The following is a 20911-nucleotide window of genomic DNA, read 5'->3' as shown; positions in this document are numbered from 1 at the left end:
ACTTACGGTGACGCCTGTATTTACAAGAAAGTGAGTGGGAGATCTGTAGCATTTCTGATATTATATGTGGATGACATATTGCTGATTGGAAATGATATAGAATTTTTTGATAGCATAAAAGGATATTTGAATAAGAATTTTTCAATGAAAGAACTCGGTGAAGCTTCTTACAGATTGGGCATCAAGATCTATAGGGTTAGATCGAGACGCTTAATAGGACTTGCACAAAGCACATACCTTGACAAAGTTCTGAAGAAGTTCAAAATGGACCAGTCAAAGAAAGGTTTATTGCCTGTGTTGCAAGGTGTGAAATTGAGCAAGACTCAAAGTCCGACCATGGCAGAAGATAGAGAGAGAATGAAAGTCATTCCATATGCCTAAGCCATACGTTCTATAATGTATGCCATGCTATGTACCAGACCTGATGTCTACCTTGCCATAAGTTTGGCATGGAGGTACCAAAGTAATCCAGGAGTGGCTCACTGGACAGCGGTCGAGAATATCCCAAAGTACCTGAAAAGGACCACGGATATGTTTCTTGTTTATGCAGGTGACAAAGAGCTTGTCGTAAAGGGTTACATCGATGGTAGCTTCGACACAGATCCGGGTGACTCTAAGTCACAAACCGGATACATATTTATATTGAATGGTGGAGCTGTCATATGGTGCAGCTCTAAACAGAGCTCCATGGCAGGATCTACATGTGAAGCGGAGTACATAGTTGCTTCAAAAGTAGCACATGAAGGAGTCTCGATGAAGGAGATCATATCCGATCTGGGTGTAATACCCAGTGCATTAGGTCCAATGACAATCTTTTGTGGCAACATTGGAGCAATTACATAGCTAATTAGACCAAGTTTCACAAGAGAACCAAACACATCAAGCGACAATTCAACTCCATTCGGGATTATGTGAAGGATGGAGAGATAGAATTTTCCAAAATACATACGGATTGAATGTGGTAGACCCATTGACTAAACCTCTTCCACGAACAAAACATGATCAACACAAAGACTCCATGAGTGTTAGATTCATTACTTTGAAGTCTAGATTATTGACTCTAGTGCAAGTGGGAGACTGTTGGAAATATGCCCTAGAGGCAATAATAAAGTGGTTATTATATATTTCCTTAATCATGATGAAGGTTTATTATTCATGCTATAATTGTATTGATAGGAAACTTAAATACATGTGTGAATACATAAATAAATACCAAGTCCCTTGTAAGCCTCTACTTAAACCTGGAAATAGTTTGACATCCAAACTAAAACCAGTCCAGTCCATGGGAATAAACGCCACACATCCAAACCAAACCAATCCAGATATTTTCAGCTAGAATCCAGACCAAACCGAACTATACATGCTCTCCATCCAACCCAGTCCAAACCATTTTCAATTTTTGGATTGAACCCGCAGATTCAAACCGTGGACAAAGCCATATGAGATGACGTGAATTAGATCAGACATAGCGTCAAAGCTCGCGACAGCCGACAGGCTCCGGCCGGCCGCACGCATTTGAAGCACTAGTAGCTAGGATCCTCCCGAGAGCAAACATGTATGAGTGCAAAGCTAGCCCAAAGAAGCTAGCACACAGGCAGGTTAATTGATTATGTAGCCACATGTGCACGTCTTGCCGCGTAGAATACGTACGTACGTGTGGGTAGCAGCAGCAAAGTATGATGGCGTCTTGGAAGTTTGTCTGGAGGGCGAAGCAGCGGCTCAGACTAATCGATTGATTTGGTCTCGAACTATAGTTTGCACTTGTTTTGAACTAAGAAATATGAACCCAACCCAAGCCTATCCAGTCCATTCTTAGGCACAAACCAAACCAAACCGAACTGGTTTCCATTTCAAACCAGTAGACACCAAACTTATAGAAACCAAATCAAAAACCAATCCAAAAACTAAGTTTCAGTCCACACTATTGCCAGCCTTACCTCTACTAGACTAGCTCGTTGATCAAAAGATGGCTAAGATTTCCTGTTCATATGCATGAGTTGTCGTTTGATAACGGGATCACATCATTAGGAGAATGATGTGATGGACAAGACCCATTCGTTAGCATAGCACATGATCGTTTAGTTTATTGCTACTACTTTGTTAATGTCAAATACATGTTCCTTCGACCATGAGATCATGCAACTCCCGAACTTCGGAGGAATACCTTGTGTATATCAAACATTACTTTGTAACTAGGTGATCATAAAGGTGCTCTACAGGTATCTCTGAAGGTATCTGTTGAGTTGGCGTGAATCGAGATTGGGATTTGTCACTCCGTATGATGGAAAGGTATCTCTGGGGTCTCTTGGTAATACAACATCACAAGAAGCTTGCAAGAAAAGTGACTAAGAAGTTAGTTACAAGATGATGTATTATGAAACGAGTAAAGGGACTTACCGGTAACGAGATTGAACTAGGTATGGAGATACCTACGATCAAATCTCGGGCAAGTAACATACCGACATACAAAGGGAACTATGTATGTTGTAAAGGTTCGACCCATAAAGATCTTCGTAGAATATGTAGGAACCAATATGGGCATCTAGGTCCTGCTATTGGTTATTGACCGAAGAAGCATCTCGGTCATGTCTACATCATTCTCGAACCTGTAGGGTCCGCACGCTTAAGGTTCGTTGACGATATAGTATTATATGAGTTATGTATGGTGGTGACGGAATGTTGTTCGGAGTCCCAGATGAGATCACGGACACGATGAGGAGCTTTGGAATGGTTCGAAGGTAAAGATTGATATATAGGATGATAGTGTTTTGTCTCCGGAAGGGTTCCGGAATTCACCGGAAGGGTTTCAGATGTTTCGAGAAATTTTCTTGTGCGAGGACACTTTGGTTGGGCCAAGGGGTAAGTCCCACAGGGCTTTAGGTCGGTGCAAAAGGAAGTTTTGTGGAGGTCAGGGACCAGACACCAGGGACCCTGGCGTCTGGCCTGGGCCAGACGCCGAGGACCATGGCGTCTAGGCCAAACACCGAGGACCGTGGCGTCTGGTGCTGGAATCCGAGAAGGACTCTTCCTTGCGTTCCAAACCGACTTCGAGGATGCTCATTCTCCAAGAAACAACACTAGGGCTCAACATATAAATAGAGGAGCAGGGCTAGCCCCTAGAACACACCACGATTCACCAAGTAGTGTGCCGGCGCCCCCTCTCCCTCTAGTTCATCCTCTGCTCTAAATCTGTTGTGCTGCCACCTCCATCACCACGTCGTCATGCGGCCAGAACTCATCTACTACTTTGCCCCTCTTGCTGGACCAAGAAGGCGAGGACGTCATCGAGCTGAACGTGTGCTGAATGCGGAGATGTCGTACGTTCGGTGCTTGATCGGCACAGATCGTGAAGGTGTATGACTACATCAACCGCGTTGATAAACGCTTCCGCTTAGCGATATACAAGGGTATGTAGATGCTCTCCCCCTCTCGTATCTATGCATCTCCATGGATAAATCTTGCATGTGTGTAGAATTTTTTTTGTTTTTCATGCAACGTCCGCCATCAATATGTGTTGCAAGTAAGATTTCTATGATTTACCTACTATTTGGAGGAAAAACATGCTCAACTTTATTGATTAATATTCATAAGGATACAATTGAGATAGGGGGTTGTAGGAGCCAAAGATGTCTACGCCCATCCAAACTAAGAGTGAATTTTGCGAGGCTATCTTGCTCAATATGTGTGTTCCCACCCTCGAAGATGAACGAGTAGGACACGAACCTAGCGGCAGCTTCATTGATTTCCTTGATCATTGTTCCATGCACACCACCAGATTTATTCAAGATGTCATTCACTATTTCCTTGCAATCAGACGCAATTTCCACCCTTGTAAGATTTAGATCCGTAGCTAGGACTTTAGCTTATCGACATGCGATCGCTGCCAAAACACGTCATTAATTAGCTCATGATCTCATAATCTGGTGACTGGATCAATGAGTTCCGAGACCTTGGACAACAAAGTTTCTCCCATCGGTGTGATTACACAACCATTAGCGCTTTCAGCTATCCATGGGTCCAACCGGATATTCACTTGGGATCCATCTCCTATGCACGATATAGCTCCTCTTTTGAATGCTTTGATCCCTGCACATGTACTCTGCCATGTAAAAGAACTCCCGCTTTTCATCTTAGCCTCCAAAAGTCTCCCATCTGGGTAGTATTTAGCCTTTAATATTTGTGCACAAAGAGAGACAGGGTTCTCCAGCAACCTCCAAACCTGCTTGGCAAGCCGAGCTAGATTAAAACTATGAAGATCTTTGAACCCAAAACCTCCTTTCTCCTCAGGGACGCACAATTTCCACCAAGCTACCCAGCGTATACGCTTACGAGCGTCGGTGTCCCCCACCAATATATTCATATCACATCCGTCATCCCTTTACAAAATTTTTGGGATTTTGAATACCGACATCATGAACATCGGAATGGCCCGAGCAACAGATTTTATTAGTGTTTCTTTTCCCCATGTTGACAACAACTTCTCCTCCCACCCATTCACCAGCTGGTTGATGCGATCAATCGGGTATTCAAAAGAGTCACTTCTATCTACATCCACCATAGCTGGTAATCTAAGGTACTTATCATTAAGTGCTTCTATCTTAATCCCGAAATTCTGGTACACCAATACCTTGTCCTCCACTAGTGTGTTCGAGCTGAAGTATACACTTGACTTCGTGTCACTAACAAGCTGCCCCGGACTCAAACAGTAATCATCCAGAACCCTTCAAAAACATGCCGCATTAGACCCGTCTGCCCTCATCAAGATCAGTGAGTCATCGGCAGAAAGTAAATGCGAAATATGCGGCGCATCCCTACAAACTTTGACCACAACCAAGTTGCCACTATTCTCTTCCTACTGAGCTTGACAATGCCTCCGCACACATCAAAAACAGGTACGGAAATAACGAGTCGCCCTGCCTTAAGCCCCTCGCAGGCTCTCCATACACTCCAAATTGAACCTCACATTATATGACACAAAGGACGCGTATGCCATGATCATGCAAATCCATTTCTCCGCGAACCAATCGGCAATTGGAGCAGCCCACTCTTTGGCTAGGGAGGGTTTATACTGTGATGGTAGTTTATTTTGGGACTATGCTCCCCCAGACTACAATTTTGCATGTTTATATCCTCAGAAATCTCTGAGAGCTATCATTAAATAAAGAACTAAGTTTTCCTTAAAAAAAACCTGGCCATTTCCGAAGAAGAAAAATGGAATTGAAATATATGCATGCACGTGCCTGCAAAATTCCCCCGAAAAGGGGAAGCTCAGTTGGAGCCTTGGAGAGAAATTTGCGGGATCGTATCGCGCTTATTGATAATCTCATACCTAGCATCTGCTGGTAGGTTATCTGGAGAGCCCTAGGTACGGACCTTATATATGGGATCTTTATCACGGCCATCGTAACAATATCTCGCCCATCTCCCAGCTAGCTAGCTAGCCAACCAGGTTGAACCCAGCCAAATCATGTCCGCCGCCAGCGTTGTCCGTTTGTCGCGGTCGGCCACCAGATTCGTGGCCAAGGCCGCGAGCGGCTTCCACCTGCTCCGCATCGACGGCTACTCGCAGGCCAAGACGATCCTTCCCGGCCAGAAGATCTCCTCCATGGCCTTCGCCGTCGGCGGGCATTCCTGGCGCATGGACTACTACCCCAACGGCCGCGACACCTCCGCCAAGTCCAACGCCGTCTCCGTCTACCTCCAGCGCATCGACCGCGGCCAGGAGGATCCCCTCCAGGCGCAGTACAAGTTCAGCCTGGTGGACCACGCCGGCAACGCGGCGTACGAGCTCCCGGCCCAGACCGGCACCTTCATCTCCGTCCCAGAAGTCAACGTCTACCAGCGCCATGCCGCGACGGGGACCTTCGGCGGCCCCGCCGAAGGCGAACCAGGGCCAGGATGCGGCCTCGAGGAGTTCATCGTCAAGGAAGAGCTGGAGAAACGGGAGCATCTGATCCGCAACGACTGCCTCATGGTCCGGTGTGACGTGGGCGTCACAGAGGTGGGAACCTCATGGCTGGCGACGGACGAGATAACGAACGATTACGAAGAAGAAGATAGTGATGATGATGATGGGTACGGCGCGGGGACCCCTCGCCGCCGTCGTCGCCGCCGTCGTCGGGACGACGGCGAATACGTCAAGTGGTGTTTGGCCCAACGACCTAGGTGAGCAACGGATCCGTCGGCAGGGACGAACCATCGGCGACCAATATGCACGGTGATCCAAGTAGTAGCTTTGCTAAGTTCAAAAAAAAATTGTAGTAGCTTTGCTTCCGCATGAACTGCAGACTAAAATTTTAGGCCATGAATCCTTCTTTAGTTCTTATTTTCATTTCACTCCCGTGGTACATCGTAACAATCCTATGTGCTGTGTGGTTGTTATTAGGGCCATTTTCCTTCGCGACTGCCCAATGTTTAAGGTTTACTCCTACAATATTGCTAATATAAGATGCTTTTGTAGTTTATATTGAACTGCTAAAACGCCATATATTTTGGTATGAGATAGTCCCTCCGTCCGGAAATACTCGTCGGAGGAATTGGTGTATCTAGATGTATTTTAGTTCTATATACATTCACTTTTATGCATTTCTCCGACAAGTATTTTCGGACGGAGGGAGTAGTACATTGTTAGTCTTATTTGATTTACCTGAACTGACGCCATCTATTTGGAAATGGAAATAAGAAACATGCCAGACCCTACATGCTCTTGCAGTTTAGGAGAAAAAATATTGATGTTCGTCATACGGGTCTCATCACAATGAGAATATCATAGGTATTATTATGCGTGTCAACTATGTATTTTTGTTTAAATGACACACAATTAAACAAGAAAAGAGATAATTAAAATGATATGATACCATCATGCATGAGAATAAATAAGGTCACTATGATGCCAAGCAATGATACAATGCATTGTGGAGGCAGTATTATACACTAATATCATATACACCATAATATTATGTGATACTTTCATTATGATCAACCTGATTATTACACCAAGCTAGTTAATTACACTAAATCATGTTAAGCAACACGCTGGGTGCTCAATCGATCAGATTTGTTCGTGCAAACAAACCACTCCCAGCGAGCGCTCAAAATTGCCATGCGAAAATGATGAATCCGCCATGCTGTTGAATAGGAATTGCCATGTGCTAGAGAGAAAATTGCCTTGTTATCTACACTACTATTAAACAAGAGAACATGGCGGACGAAAACTCTGCCATCCACATACCATACAGCGAGCGAACGAAAAGTTTGCACCCACTTAATCCCAACCCAAAATCATCGCTAACCTTCCACCTCATCCTCTTCCCATGCTCCCGGAATCTGAGAAGGAGCCGCTCCATCCTCTTCTCCTGGAACGCCTCATCGCCCGTTTACCCCAACCCTGCCGCCCACAACGCCTCGCCTCTCCGTCCGCATAAGCACAAAGTGGACGAACGTTTCGGCCACCGGCGACGGAGGCCGCGCGGGAGCCCGCGCAGCGGCGCCCGCACCCCCTCGCCTCTCCGGCCACATCGGTCTCCTCCCTAAGCTTAAATCGGGTGCACGGGGGGCGGCCGCCGGCGAATGAGTCCACGCGCGAGCCTTATCTGAAGGTATTTTGCCCGGTTGTTGTTCTGCAAGAGACAGGTGAATGCTTCGGCATGGACTCCAGAAACAAAGTTCTGCACTCAGATGGCGCAGATTTTGTTTTATGTTACACCTCCGTTCAGTTTCGACTGTACTTGCCCGAGAAACAGTGGTGGAATAGCGCCCTAGCATTTACTTCTGTAAACCATAGAAATTAATTATCAAAACTGCTGTTTTGAGCCTAGCTAATCAAATCAATTCTGAAAACCTACTCTGATGCTTACAGTTGGCATTTGCATATCACTTTTTCGTACTTGCTGTACCGCTACTTTTCTTGAAATTGGTATGTATACATGCCACAAGCCTGAGTTTCACTTTTTAATACTTGAGAAGTGCTATTTGTCTTGAAAAATATGTACGAATACATGCCAATGCCACTAGTATGTAAAAAGGCACCAAAAAATTGCCATGTTGTGCGCAAGAATAGTTGCCATGCGTTTTGAAGGATTTGCCACGGTGCAAACATGGAGAATTGCCAGCCTAACAAATTTGCTAGGATTTGGCATGAATGCTGAAATTGTCATGCTGCATCAATCGTAAAAAAGAGCAAAAACTGCCATGCTCTCACAACATAATTTGCCATCATGCAATATATTCACTCAGATTGTCATCTCCAGCGATCTGTATACCCCTGTCGTCTTGTACTTCGCTCGGAGGGGCGCTTTTGTGCAAATTCTCCGGGATCCATGCTAGCAATCCAACGGCGCAAAGGTCGTTCGTTGGGAAGTTCAAAAACAATGATGTCGACACAATAGTGTTCTGTTAAATGTAGCAGCATGTTCACATAACTGGTGTTTCCTATTTGATGCGTGAGATTGGTCAACCCATTTACACCATTTCCTCTTGGTACGCACAGGGAAATTGAGCTTGGTTCTTTCGATTTTCAGTTTGGTTTTTTGGTTCATGGGTTTAGTCGTGTTCTTTCGGTTTTGTGTTCTTCGATCTTTTTTCAGTTCCATTTTTGTTGTCTCCACTTTTTTCCTTCCTATTAATAATCATGGGATATTTTAAAATATCAAACATTCATAATATACTAACACTTTTAAAGTTTCATGGATATTTGTAAAATTGCATGAATCTTTTTAAATTGTTTGAGCATATTTAAAATGTAGTTGAAAATTTTAAAATTCATATTAAAACCAGAGAAATTTTATAAATATTTGATTGTTTTAAAATTGTTGTGAATTTTTTAATTTTTAATTTGTTTTTCAAGTTTCAGAATTATTTTTAATCTAGCAAAATATTTTCAAATTTGTAGAAAGTCTAACAATTGGTTTTTTAGAGGAAAACCCAATGGAGAAACTGTACAAAAGAATGAAGCACAGATCATTAGAGAACAACCATGTCTGATACACACAAAGTTGTCTGGCCAATACGAGTGCCCTTGGTGCGTCAACCCTCCTAGGGAGCTGTTTTAGGTAGCTTATACGTATGGTTCAGATCGTTTTTAGGAGCTTCTGCATGTTTTGTTTTCTATGTTGGCTTTTACTCCCTTCATTCCTTTACATGAGGTGTATTTTTTTAAATAAAATTCCACAATGTAAGGTGTATTTTTTCTAATTTCTTATAATTCCGTTCTTAGCCCTCCGAGAAAATGACAGTGTCTCTCCTCCGATTGCATATATCTTCCCTTGTGGAGAAAATAAAAGGATATGAAACAGTTTTTCAAATACATGTTGAACTTCTTTTGAATGATATAAAACAGTTTTAAACTACGCGCACATTCTTTTTACAGTCTATAAACATTTTTTTTAGAAATGTCACCAACAAATTTAGAAATCCATGAACTATTTTCTAAATATCACATACATTTTTTAAATGGTATGAAATATTTTGTTTGAATTACGCAAACTTTCTGCTACATTTTTAAAAACAGTCACGACCCAATCTTTTATGAAATATAGCCAAGGATGATGGTGTCATTCTCTAGCCGCACAAGAAACGTTCCATTGGGTAGGTCTTTCTTAACACTGCATGAACATTTTTCTTACATGTCACAAACATATTTTTGAAATGTGTGAACATTTTTTAAATGACACAAAATATTTTTTAAACGCACTACACATTTTTTGGGAATGTTGTCAGCTTTTTATAAATATTGCGTGGTAATTTTCTAACAATGCATGAACATGTTTTAAATAAGCGACGAACTCTTTTGAAAATTTAATTTAATTATTTTTTTCGAATATATATTTAAAAGATTTGAAAATACAAAAGAAGTAAAAATATTTTTTAAATGCACTACACATTTTTTGGGAATGCTGTCAGCTTTTTATAAATATTGCATGGTAATTTTCTAACAATGCATGAACATGTTTTAAATAAGCGACGAACTCTTTTGAAAATTTAATTTAATTATTTTTTTCGAATATATATTTAAAAGATTTGAAAATACAAAAGAAGTAAAAATAATAACTAACTAATGGTACTGTTCCCTCCCATTTCACACTCTCACTAAGGTGAGGAGACACTCGGTTTGCACGGCGACTATTTATCGCGTTAAGCGATACAAGCAGCTTCTGTCGCTGAAGTTCTTTCCTCCCTCACCTCATATTGTGTCGGACCATTCACTCGCCCGCAGTGTGAAAGAGCAAAGAAATGCGCTGGATGCTTGGATCGAACCAGTGTCCTAGGGGGAAGCGCCGCACTAACCACTCCACCCAAGTTCCCTTTGTGGTAAGAACTAGGGGTGCGGTCTATGCTACTGCAGCCATTTTCTTCTGGGTTTTGTTCTGTTTTGTCCTTTTGTTTTCTTCGTTCTCCCTTCGTTTTTTGTTTTCTTTCCTTTTTTTCTTCTCCATTTGTTGTTAGTTTTTATTTTTCTTCTCCATTTTTTATTTTTTGTTAACATATGGAAAACAAACACGAATTTGGAAAAAAGTTTCTAGAATTTGGAAAAAGTTCGTTGAAATGATAAAAATCATCAATTTTTTTAAAAAAAGTTCACTGATTTTGAAAAAAGTCAATCAAATTTGAAACTTAACTCATCAAATATAAAAATGGTTCATTCATTTGGAAAAGAGTTCACAAATTTGAAAAAAATCATCAAATTTGAAATTATTTTCATCATTTTTGGAAAAATAGTTCATTAACTTTGAAAAAAACTTCATCGAATTTGAGAAAAGTTGATTGAATATGAAAAAAGTTCATCAAATTTGGAAAAAAAGTTCATCATTTTTATAAAAGTTCATCTTTTTTAAAAAACTTCATCATTTTTTCAAAAAAAAATCATCATTTTTTGAATTCGTTTAATCGATTTACGAAAAATCATCGATTTTGAAAAAATTCATTCAAATGAGTAAAAGAAAAAAAGAACAAAAAACCGAACAATACCATTCTGAATAAAAAAATGAAAAAAAAAGAAAAAGACCTAAGAAGAGACGAATGAAGAAGATGTATTTGAGCACATGAGGTGAGGCCGATGGGGTGGTAAGTGCAGGGTGCAAACGAGCAGGATGTCGCTGGTTCGAATACCACCGAACTTACCTACAATTTTTTGTTTTATGGACAGAAAAGAGGGAAAATGGCCCGAGCCCAACTTGACGCGCCTTCAGGTGCCCGTTTACGAAAACCGCCTGAAACGCCAAATAGGATCCACCGGCTGCCATGAACCTGGGTTATTGGGCGTTGTACTCCTCTTGTCACCCTGGGTACCAAACTAGTCCAATCTCTTGAATAGAAAGGCATGAGCCTAATATGGTAAAAACATGATATATTTCAAAAGGTTCCCTATTTGTCCAGTCGAATGCAAATTCATTAAATCACAGTCTAGAATGTACCGCCGAACGAACCTAGTGTTGAGATCCGTGCATTTTTTAACTCTGTAACAAACATTACAGTTTTGTTTGCACCAGATGAATAGTTGCTTTTATAGCATGGTGATCTTTTAGATATGTATTGAACAATTTTATTAAAATGCCATAGAATTAGAGCGCTAGTCCCTCCCATGCTGCAGTTCGTCAAAAAGGACACCATATATTAAAAGTATGAATATGTGTTGGAAGGCTTTAACCACTAGTTTCAAAATAGGTCATGTGAGAGGGTTGACCCAATTAACATGATAAGTTCCAACTATATGTTTTTTTGCTTCTAAGTAACACCTCGAGAGGGGAGGAGGGTTCCTGCATTTCATATAGAGGAATAGCCGACTTGTTAGGTTAATTAGGGAAAGCGGGGCGGAAAGCAGGTACAAATGGCACAAAGCCCCCACAAGTTGACAAAGGCGACGAAAGTATAGAACAGACACAACCACCAAACACAACAAGACACCACGCCGAAGCCCACAATGATAAACCTCCAGTGCGCCGAGGAACTTCTCGGCACCCTACATGAAGCAACTCCTGGTCCGAAATGGCACCCTCATGGAGGAGCATGAACCACGACCGGCTCGTGGAGGAGGACGGAGCACGCCTCGCGAAGCACCACAACCAAACCGCGAGCACAACACCGATTTTCTTTTTCAAGAAATGAGATCTAACTTGCAAATTCCTGCATTATAAACAGACTCTCTACACCATTTTCGCATATGACACAGGCTTAGCGACATATATATTGTAGACAGACTAGTTGACTGCCCGTGCGTTGCCACAGCTCCTAATGCTTTTCGTCATCTCATATAGTGTAGACATAAGGCATGTCAAAGATCACACAAATATATGAAATATATACATGTAATATTCCAAAAACAATAAAATTGATTTTGCTTCAAATGTATTCATAGAATAATATAGTTAGACATGGCATACGCATAGAACAAGTATCTATCTAATTATCTTGTACTCCTTATGATCCATAATAAGTGTCGTGGTTTTAGTTTAAACCTTACTATAGATCGGACAAAGTATTAACTAAGATCTACTTGAAGCGCTCAGAACGGAGGGAGTACATGTTCTTGATGAAACATAATCAACGCTGCATTTTCATTGATATGAGGGTAGAGAAAACCAAGTACAACTGATTACAGGAAAAGGAGAACAGCAAAAGACCAGCTATAGCGGCATGGCAACAACGCCAAATAAAAGGATTATACATTAGAGATAAAGAGCGCTAGCCCCTCTGTTAGGGTTGATGGCTGACTGGTTTTGCATTTTTCCTGAAATAAGTACAAAGAAGTATGAGATAAAAATGGTCGACTGATTGTTTTGGCATTTTTTTACAGGAGCATGCCAAACTTGGATAGATGAATATCCTTCATCTTTTAATGGTGAAACTTAAGTTTGGAACTTTTCGAGTTGCCAGTGCTCCACAAGAATCCATGACACTAGTAGAAAATAGGGCTTTTATTCGGGCCTGGCCAGCTCATTACTCCCGATTCAGTCAAGAACCGGGACCCATGGGGGCATTCGTCCCGGTTCGTCAGCCCAAGGGGCCGGCTGGGGCCTCGTGGGCATTGGTCCCGGTTAGTATGGACCCATTTGTCCCGGTTCCTGGCACGCACCGGGACCAATGGTCCTCGGTCCTGGCCCACAACCATTGGTCCCGGTTTGTAGCTTGAACCAGGACAGAATGCTGAGCTTTAGTCCCGGTTTCTATCACGAACCGGGACAAATGAGTTGCCTATATATAGCCCATCTCGACAGCAGAGCACTCCACAGTGCTCTGTTTTTTCTGGCCGGCGAGGGGAGGGCATTTGGGTGCTCTAGCTCACCTCCTATGCACATGAGGTGTTCGATGAAATGTCCGAGCCACGCTAGTTAATCGTTCTCCTCTCAAAACTCGACCTCCGACCTCCATTTTCCCTGAGATTTGTCTAGGTTTAGCGGTCTGTCACGTCATGTCCCCGTCTTCACCGCCGTCGATCGCCCGCGCCAATCTCGTCGTCGGCACCACCGTAGTGAGCATCTTGTTCTTATATTCTTTTTGAAAAAAAAAAATTCTTACTTCAGATAGATACTTGTCTAATTTTCTTACTTTATTATTTCTTGTTATTATATACTGCGATGGTTTTGGTATCCGCCCCCGTCGGCCGTCGTCATGTCTATGATTCGGATGTGGTATATATTATCTTTTGATAACTATTTGGTTCATTTATTGTTTATGACAATTATGTCGACCAACGTGACATAGATTTTATTTATCTAGGAGGTGGTTGAACCGGAAATTCCAACCGACCCTATTGTCGACAGGTTAAATTTAGGAAAACAATTACTTGAAGGAAAAAATAAGAAAAATTGAGGAGGAGAAGATGATATTGGAGTTGCATGTTGCAGATGTCGTCGATGATCACAAGATCAAGATGGATGCAATGCGGTTGAAGATTAGAAAGATTAAAAAATATGTCATTCATACCGAGGCTTGGTATCATTATGCAGTTGGATCAGTTGTTACCTTGGTTGCGATTATGATCGCATTTGTTTTTGCATTTAAATGTTTTACATAATTTCAATGCATGGTTTAATTAGATGCTCCGGAGAGCTATATGTTGCACATACTATGTGGGTGAAAGCCCTTTGTAACAGACGAGTTTCCGTATAAAATCCTGATACTTTGAAAGAGATTGTCCGTTTTATACACGAAGTGCATCCAGTTTTTGTCGTAACCCTCTATACTTTCTTGCAAATGCTATGTGGGTGAAATGATGATACCATGCCAACTTTCAACCTTTTCAGAGTTCATTTCAAATGATTTTCAATTTCATGGTCTTATAGCTCAAAATAATCAGTAAATGCATGAAAAATAACAAATGAAGTCAGAAAAGGTTGTAAATTGATGATGTGGCTTTGAATGGTGCATTTTGAACACAGAAAAACTATGGAGTTCAAATAAGTTCAAAAAAATGAAATCCCTTTGTAACAGACGAGTCCGTATGAAACCCTGATACTTCGAAAGAGATTGTCCGTTTTGTACACGAAGTGCATCCAGTTTTTGCCGTAACCCTCTGTACTTTCCTGCACATGCTATGTGGGTGAAATGATGATGCCATGCCAACTTTCAACCTTTTCAGAGTTCATTTCAAATGATTTTCAATTTCATTGTCTTATAGCTCAAAATAATCAGTAAATGCATGAAAAAGAACAAATGAAGTCAGAAAGGGTTGTAAATTGATGATGTGGCTTTGAATGGTGGATTTTGAACACAGAAAAACTATGGAGTTCAAATAAGTTCAAAAAAATGAAATCCCTTTGTAACAGACGAGTTTACGTATGAAACCCTGATACTTCGAAAGAGATTGTCCGTTTTGTACACGAAGTGCATCCAGTTTTTGCCGTAACCCTCTCTACTTTCTTGCACATGCTATGTGGGTGAAATGATGATACCATGCCAACTTGAAACCTTTTGTCGACAAGTCTCATGCTCTTAAGAAGATGGCAGAACTATTTAGGAGGTGGAAGAATGAGCTGAAAACGTGTGTCGACAAAGAAATTACACCAGAATTCATCGGTCGGTTTGAGAAGATCAGAGATCACTGGCCCGCATTTGTGGCCCACAAGACATCAGAAAAGAGTAAGAAGCTGTCAACAACAAACAAGAAAAATGCTGCAAAGAAGAAGCATCACCATCGCACGGGGTCAGGTGGCTACTTCAAAGCCTGACCTTTGTGGGACAAAGCTGAGAATGACCTGATTGCTAAAGGGGTCAAACCAGAGACATTCAACTGGCCAGACCATTGCCGGACTTGGTTCTTCGGGGTTGGCGGAACCTTGGACCCTGTATCAGGGAAGTGCGTTTGGGTAGATGAGCAACTGCGAATACCCGTCACGAGGCTTCAGGAGTATATCGAGAAAGCGCAGCAAGGGACGTTCGTTACAGACAGAGAGAAGGACGAGCTCACAATGGCCCTCAGGAATCCTGAGCACCCTGGACGGACACGAGGCATGCCAGGCTCCGTTCCGTGGAATGCTGGGTTTCCGAACGCAGGGGGTTACAAATGCCAGGAGAGGAGGAAGAAAGTGGAGCATAGCCAATTGCAGGCGCTGCACGAAAGGGTACAAGGGCTAGAGGAACGAGAAGCAGATCGCAGCAAACGACATGCCGAAGCTTCCCCTGAAGCTACCCCGCCATCTCAGCGGGGAAGAAGTGTGGCTTCCACCGAGTAGACTCAGCAGCTGGAGCATGTCTTCCCGGCTCCTGCTAGCTACCCCGTGGATGCTATCACGAAGTCTCAACATTGCCACCTTATGACGCGATGGATGATATTGAAAGTCAAGGCGACTGTTGGCTCTGTTTTACCTACTGAACCTGGCACAACCTACCACGGTCGGTCGATTCCAGAAGGATATGCTAGGATGATGTGGATCAAATAACAGACGGATTTGAGGACCTTGAGCTTGACCACCCTATGGGTGAAGGGGAGATTCGGCTGGGTTCTTCTCTGAAGACTCCATGCCTATGGCGGAAGGAGCTCATCAACCTTCCGAACTTGACGCCTCTGCCTCCTCCTCCTTCTCCGGCGAGTCAGGGCACTCCGCCTCCTCCTTCGCCCCCTCCTCCAGCGAGTGATCAGGGCACTCAGCCTCCTTCTCCGGCCCATGGTGGCACTCCGCCTCCTTCTCCGCCTACGCCGGCGCGCCCGAGCAGCCAGCCTCCTCCTTCTTCACATCGTCAACAAGGGCGGAAGAGATCCGCCGCCGCTTCGGCTGCTCCTGCGCGTCGTCCTTCTCCGTCTCGTAAGAAAGGAAAGACAGCCGCAGCCGCTCCGTCTGCTCCGGCGTCTAGCAGTACAGCCAGAGGCAGGCAATACAAATACAGTCCTTCTTTGAAGACTCCAGAGAAGTTACCATTCGAGAGGAGCCAGGAGGAAAACACGAAGATCGTGCAAGCCGTAGTGAACAACTTCTTTGAAGGGGTGAAAGCAAAGAAACATCCATCTCCAGAGGAGAAGATAGATCCGGTAAAAGCGAAGCGTACTCTGGCTGCCCTGAAGAAACCACCAAAGTCTCTGGCGAAAGGCAACTATGAGCGCATTCTTAATAAGTCATTTATCGAAGCGGAGCGGTTGGGAAGTACTGTCGATGATCAAAGGTTAGCAGAACGACGAGCTGGGAAAAAAATTGCCCAGCTCGGCGAACAAGCGAACCAATCATTCCCCCCGCTCCAGGTGTCTAGCATCATCGCTAATGATCCGTGGATTGTGCCCGATTATAACGATGTTGGAGATTACCTGCCCGACGATGTACATTATGATTTTTTGGAGGTGGACGAACACAAATACGAGTACGGGAAGCCTCTCGTCAAAGATGAAAGATCTCTAATAACGATGATGTGAAGATTCCATAATTGGTACATGAAAACCTGCGGAGAGTCTGAGGGGAGGAATACTTTGATGCTGAGAGTTAGAGAGGAGCATGACCTCGTTGGAATTGAACTGTTGAATGTTCCATTTGAGGAGTTCTTCGCGTTTTTCAATCAAAAAGCGATCGATAAATTAACGGTCACTTGCTACTATTTAGTACTACTTCTGTCATTGAGTCTCTATATATAGGTCAGCTCTTTCATTGCATGTATTTTTAATTATCCTCACTATATTATGCAGATTGAAGATCGCCGAATTGAAGAAAAGACAAATCGGTGATATTGGGTTCATTAACACAAATCTCATAGATGCATATATGGTTAAATTTCATGCTAGAGATACCGAGGCCAAGCTACTACAATCGTTTGTATTAAATCAAAACAAAGTTATAATACTCTTTTCTTACAACTTCAAGTGAGTGTTACTGTCTTGTGCATATTCGGTTTCCCTTATTAGTCGAGGTTATAGTAATGTAATTGATGAGTTATACATGTGTGCGCAGCTTTCACTATATTTTCCTACAGATTAAGCTTGAGCAGGGACTAGTAACCGTCTTAGACTCGAGACGAAAAGATCCCAAAGAGTATGCGGACATGATTGAAATTCTAGAGAAGTAAGTTAAATCGATCATTATCGCACCATATCGGCAACTTCAATTTGTTCATTTCCTGATATCAAGTAATTGTTTTCTTTGTCTTACAGGGTTTGGAAAAAATTCACCTCAAAAACTCCGGGACTGCCGAACAAGCTGCAATTTGAACACTCGAACGTAAGTACTATAGTAGCATGTTCCGCGCATCTTCTAGTGATTCAAGCGCTAGTTTAATCAATACCATTTAGCATGATTACTTATCAGTTTGATTGACCTCTATTTGTTGTAAAGTGGTTGTGGCAGGAATCCTGGACTAATTACTGCGGATACTACATTTGCGAGTCCATCCGCCACACGACTTGTGAGCGGGACTACTCTGACAAACAATATGAAGTGCGTACATAATAATATTCACAATTTTATTTTATTACCATCATTTGTGTTGAGTTTCATTTATTCATATATATGTATTGACCCCCTTATTCAAATTAGATATTTCAGATGTGGGATGAACTTCTAGCACCAGATCGTATGCGAGCAATTCAAGAGGAATTGGCGACATTCTTTCTTGACCACGTGATCGATAAAGTCAGAGAATACCATGTGGACCCTGAGTTCGTATCGAATTAGGAGAGATTAATTATATTGTAAGAGATAATTATATTGTATATATGTAGAACTTTTTGTTCGACCAATCTCTCGCAGAAGGAGAGGTGGTCGATATCACTCCTCTCTGTATGCATATGTTCATGACGATCTTCTGTTTCCTTCATTTGCTTACTAGCTAGCGTGTCTAGTCCTCTCTATACGTATAGTACGTACCGTCGACCAAGCACGGAGATAAGAGAGGACACTTCTCTCTATTAATTAGCTAGCTAACACAATATAGGCATCCACGCGTCGGCATTTCAGGGGCTGGGTTTTTTTGTTTTTTTAAAGGGGGGACCAAAGGGCCTCCTGCCTGGGCTCGCCGCACCGGCCACGTGGAGGCAAATCTGTCCCGGTTTATGTAAGAACCGGGACTAAAAGTCTAGAGCATTAGTAACGACACTTTAGTCCCGGTTCGAAAACCGGGACAAATGGCCCTTACGAACCGGGACAATAGGCCATTTTTCTACTAGTGTGATAGTATGAGCACTATGGGTCAGCTCAATGCATCAAAACAAGTATAAACATGGTTGTGGAAATACCAACTGCTCATTTTTATGCTTTTTAACCAAGCTATCAGATAGACTATAGACTTAAATGGATAACAATTAATAGTTTTAAACTGCATATTTTTTTTGCCCCTTGTTTTACACATAATCCTTGCAGACAAAAACACAACATCAGAACTTCATTTACATTCAATCTTTGCAGACAATATCAGCCAATTGTAAAGACCAAAGGAACACCATTATGATTATAAGGACTGTTCAATTAGTCAGGCTCGGAGAACAATTTATAAGTGCACCAAGTAAAGAACAACATCGATCGGCGGGACTCCATTGGCAACATAGGACAGCCCAACACGCGCATATATACTGTGTTACTACACAAAACTATAGGGAAGCACAATATTTTCTATTTAGCTCATGTTTAATCCTATTTGGACACATAGAAAATCTAAACCGAAGCAAAATTATACATTTAATCCTGTGAGACTTACATGAGATTAAATTATGTACCTGATTACATTTACCCAGCTTTCCTCGAGTAAAGTGTCCCTTCTCTTCTGCAGAACCGGTGTTTATGTATATATGTATGTGTCCAGTTAAGCAGAAATAGGAAGAAAAAAACATGACAACAGAATATATAAAGATGGAAATGAATACCTTGCTACCAAAATAATACTATTAAGTGCCTAAGCAAACTAATGCTTATTTTCAATTCCTGTTTAATTATTTTCAAACAAAAAAAAGTTCTAAAACTGAATAAAAAATCCACGTTTAATACTGTAAGACTTGATCGAGATCAAATCACGTACCATAAAAAGATTACATTTACCCAACTTTCCTAGACTCTGGAGTGATGGGCCCTTCTCTTCTACGTAAATTTTCATACCGTATGTATGTGTCCAATTTGGCTACCAAGAATAATTTACTTCGAATTAATTTGCATTAACGTACATTGAAAAGAAACAATAGGAAATAGGTGAAGATGGCGAAAAATAAAATTCTGATATTGTGCATTAAGAGATCATCAACAGTATAGAAGGAAAAATGGTCATTTAAATATCATCCAACCTCAGTATGATACCAGATTCCGTAGCAGTTTGCGGTTATATCATCATCAGTGACTATTGGAAGCATCTTACAAGTGTAGGGAAGTTCTTGAAACATTTTCTGGCTTTGTATGTGGTTTTACATATTAAGAAAATTGATTTTTTCTGGCAACATAATCTCTTGCTCTTCTTAAGACCATGTTATAGAATACGAGCACACAAGACAACAGTATAAGCAAAGTGGTAGAATAGTAATATCAAGCCAGGCCAATCCAAGAGTAAGGGCAATGCAAAGGCACAAAACAATGTTATGTAGTTTCAATAATGACCAATCTACCAAGCACATACTTAACCAATCTAGATCCACAAATATCATACTCGAATGAAAAAAAATGTCATGTGAAAGGTGATACCATTTGATGTTACCACATGCTCTTTCGGCTCCAATGTTGGTATGGTACTGGCCTTGGAAAGCATTGTAGCTAATTGGGTGGATGATTCACATAAGAACATATCAGCTGACTGTTCCACAACAATTGTTAAGATTATAAGCTCAGTTACAAATTTTCAACAAGACCTATATCCACATAGCTGCTTGAGAAAATATATACATTTTCCCCAATATTAGATAGGTGTTTTGTATACTGTGACAGGTAATGATCAACTGCTTTTGAGCCTTTAGACTGTGATTCATAAAATAAAGAAAAATTAGTGCTACCATATCAGGCAATAAAGATTTCACATAGGCTGCAACTTCAATTGTTTGAGAAACTTAGAATCCTAGGATAGTTTTAGGAGTCTATGAAGGTTGGTGCTGATAATCCAATTCTACACAATGGGTAATGCCAGTAAAAGATAGATCGATTGGACTCACATAAGCTGGCACATAGTTTACTATGATTAATCACTCTGATGAGAGTCGTAAACACATTGTGTCAGGTGATTTCGTCGCTACCTCATGTAGCGAACCAATCACATACGTAGGTATATAATGGAATGGAAAAAAGAAATATAATCGAGCAAGACCGGATATGTAGGACCCAGATCTAGTTTTGATGTCAATTATGTTGTGGCCGCTGCAAACCTTGAAGGAATGATCTTTCTTGGAATTCTTCGAGTTCTGCATATGAAATAAATTTTAGAATTATGACAGGATTTATAAAATTTGGGGCAAGCTAGGCAAAGGATAAATTTTATTTGAGAAAGTGACAAGAATTAATGAGACAAATTTGATAGTGCATTAACACGAGGT

General features: G+C 41.7%; 1 long non-coding RNA gene across 1 annotated transcript; it reads right to left on the bottom strand.

Moving 5' to 3' along the window:
* Positions 1 to 12540: 12540 nt before the first annotated feature.
* LOC119302784 lies at positions 12541 to 20329 on the bottom strand. Its single transcript, XR_005147739.1, has 3 exons — positions 20086 to 20329; positions 19423 to 19521; positions 12541 to 12724 (listed from the first exon to the last, which is right to left on the bottom strand). It is a non-coding gene; the product is annotated as an uncharacterized LOC119302784 (long non-coding RNA).
* Positions 20330 to 20911: the final 582 nt, after the last annotated feature.

This window comes from Triticum dicoccoides, chromosome 1B (assembly GCF_002162155.2).
Source record: "Triticum dicoccoides isolate Atlit2015 ecotype Zavitan chromosome 1B, WEW_v2.0, whole genome shotgun sequence".
NCBI classification, from domain to species: domain Eukaryota; kingdom Viridiplantae; phylum Streptophyta; class Magnoliopsida; order Poales; family Poaceae; genus Triticum; species Triticum dicoccoides.
Note: the sequence above shows the minus strand (reverse complement) of the source record. Positions and strands in the feature narration are given on the sequence as shown.